Source organism: Hevea brasiliensis, chromosome 13, assembly GCF_030052815.1.
Source record: "Hevea brasiliensis isolate MT/VB/25A 57/8 chromosome 13, ASM3005281v1, whole genome shotgun sequence".
NCBI classification, from domain to species: domain Eukaryota; kingdom Viridiplantae; phylum Streptophyta; class Magnoliopsida; order Malpighiales; family Euphorbiaceae; genus Hevea; species Hevea brasiliensis.
In genome coordinates this window covers 79,499,597-79,502,776 of record NC_079505.1, presented here as the reverse complement: position 1 = coordinate 79,502,776, position 3,180 = coordinate 79,499,597, and positions in this window count along the sequence as shown.

Sequence of the window (3,180 nt, the reverse complement as noted above, 5' to 3'; positions counted from 1 at the left end):
GTTCCTCAATTTCATTCTTTTGTTCAAACTCAATTTAAAGCTTCCATCAAGCAAATTAGAACAAACAATGGCACTGAATTTTTCCTTCATACTTTCTTTACTTCTCATGGTATTATAAACCAAACTAGTTGTGTTTATACACCACAGCAAAACGATATTGTTGAACACAAACATCAACATATATTGAATGTTGCTAGGGCATTATTGTTTCATTCTTGTCTTCCAATTTGTTTTTGGGGCCCTTCAATGTTGACAACAACTTTCACAATCAATAAATTACCTATGGCTCAATACAAGAATAAATCCCCTTTTGAGTTGTTATTTCATAAAATTCATGCATATACTTTCTTGAGATCTTTTGGTTGTCTATGTTTTGCCTCCAATCTTATGGCACATCGAAGCAAGTTTGATGCAAGGGCTAGGAAGTGTATTATGATTGGCTATCCTATGGGTGTCAAGGGCTATTTGCTTTATGATCTTGATACTAAAACCTGTTTTGTCTCAAGGGATGTTGTGTTTCATGAGTCCATTTTTCCCTTTCAGTCCAAGTATTCTTCCTATTTGTCCAACAATTTCATTAATGTTTCTGATCTAGTTTTGCCTGTTGTTCCACAGGTTTTTCCTTCACAATTTCTTCCTTCTTCCTTATCCCAATCTTTCTCTTCTTGTCCTAATTCTCCTATTTTACATTATGATCAGTCTTTTAACACTAGTAGTTCACATACTTCTGTTCCTATTTCCTCTTCTTCTTTGTCTATTGATCCATTACTTGTAGTCCCTTTGAGAAGAAGTTCTAGACAAAGTAAATTACCCACATATCTTCATGATTATCATGTTCATTTGAAGTCTTCTCCACATGTCTCATCTGCATCATGTAGCACTCTTTATCCTATTCATAAATGTGTGTCCTATGATAATTTGTCACCACGTTTTAAATCTTTTATTCTCAATGTTACTTCCACTTTTGAACCTTATACATATTACCAAGCAATTCAATTTGATCATTGGAAGGAAGCCATGAAATGTGAACTTGATGCCTTGGAAGCTAACAAGACATGGGTTGTTACTACTCTGCCTGTTAGAGCTAAACCTGTGGGGTGTAAGTGGGTTTATAAAGTTCAATTTAAATCTGATGGTACCATAGAAAGGTACAAGGTTCGGCTTGTTACTAAGGGTTACACTCAAAGGGCTAGTTTTGATTATCAAGAAACTTTTAGTCCAATAGCTGCTACTATGAGAACTTTTTTGGCTCTTACTGCTGTCCAAGGTTGGTATTTGTCTCAACTTGATGTTAACAATGCTTTCCTTAATGGGGAGCTTCTAGAGGAGGTGTATATGGATATCCCTCAAGGTTATGAGGTTAAAGGGGAGTATACAGACAAGTCTAAGTTGGTTTGCAAATTGCAAAAATCATTGTATGGCTTAAAACAAGCTTCAAGGCAGTGGAATCCAAAATTCACAGAGAGTTTGTTAAAGGAAGGTTTTAGTCAGTCAAAATCTGACTATTCTCTATTCACTAAGCAATTAACTGGTGGTTTTGTGGCATTGTTGGTTTATGTTGATGATATAATAATTGGGAGTACTAGTAAATTGTTGATTGATCAACTCAAAATTACATTGACTTCTTATTTCAAGTTGAAGGATCTTGGTAATCTTCAGCATTTTCTTGGCTTAGAAATTGCTAAATCCTCCAAAGGCATGGTAATTTCTCAAAGAAAATTTGTATTAGAAATGCTTGAGGAGTATGGACTGTTGGGTTCCAAGCCAAGTTCTGCTCCTGTGGAAGTTAATTTGAAAATTGTTCATAGTGATGAGAATCTGCTTGCTAATCTTACTTGTTACAGACAACTGATTGGGAAACTGATGTACATAACTTTGACCAGGCCTAATATTTCATATGGAGTTCAAGTGTTGTCACAATTTATGGATAAGCCTACAGAAGTACATATGGTTGCTGCAAACAAGATCCTTAAGTATCTCAAGAACTCACCAGGCCAAGGAATGTTTTTGTAGGGGTGAGCATTCGATTCAAATCGAACAAAACTGAACCGAATTAAATTATGAAAACCGAATGACATATTCTAGAAATCAAACCGAATCGAAATGGATGAAAAATAGAATCGAATCAAACTGCTCTATTTCAGTTCGATTCGGTTCAAACTGATTAGTTTTGGATTTTGATTAATTTTTAAATTTAGATTTGATTTTTAAGTTATTTGGTCTAATTTTGACTTTAGTTTGAACCTAATAAATATTAATCAATAAAATTAAATAATTTATATATATATAATTAAATATAATTTATAAATTCCCCATAAAAATAAACCAATTCAAAAATTAATTGAATTCGATTTAAATATATAAAATTACTGTTCAATTCATTTCGGTTTAACTGACTTTTTTTTTTTCTCTTCAAGTTGAACAAGTTGCTGATATCTCCACTAAAGCTCTACACCTAGCTCAGTTCAGACATCTTTTAAGCAAGTTGAACATATCTGATATCTATGTTCAACTTGAGGGGGAGTATCAAGCCAAGGAAGAGCAGCAGCTTGTAGTAGCTTGTACTAGAGTTGTTAGTTAGTGTAAATGTAATGAGAAGTTATGTTAACTTAATTAGTTAAAAATATTTTTTTTTAGTTACAACTCAGTGACAGCTCAGCACTTAAATTTTCTTTGTATATATATACCCTTGCCAAAGTAGAAATAAGATTGACTTACTTTTCCCAACGCCCTTTCTTCTGTAACACTTTCATGATTAAAAAAATTATTATAAAATATATTAATTTTTTTATTTCTAAAATTTTTAATGTATTACTCATTTATTTTATAATAATATGATTTATTTTATTATTATAAATAAATATTTTTCTAAATAATTATTTAATTTTAGATATTAAAAAGCTATAGTATAATTTTAATTATAAAAAAGTCATGGTTTTCTATTTGGAAAACTAAATCTTTATTATAAAAAAAATAATGGAAAATAATTTATTTTTTAAATTTTAATTAAAATTTGAATATGAAATTTATATTCCAGTTTTCTTATTTTAAAAAACTACTACAGTTATTTATAAGTGAACAAGCCTAAGCGCACATCTCATAGTGCCTCAAAAATATAAAAACTCAAATTTGGGACTTCTGACACATGATATACCTAAATCTGGTATCTACCTCATCACG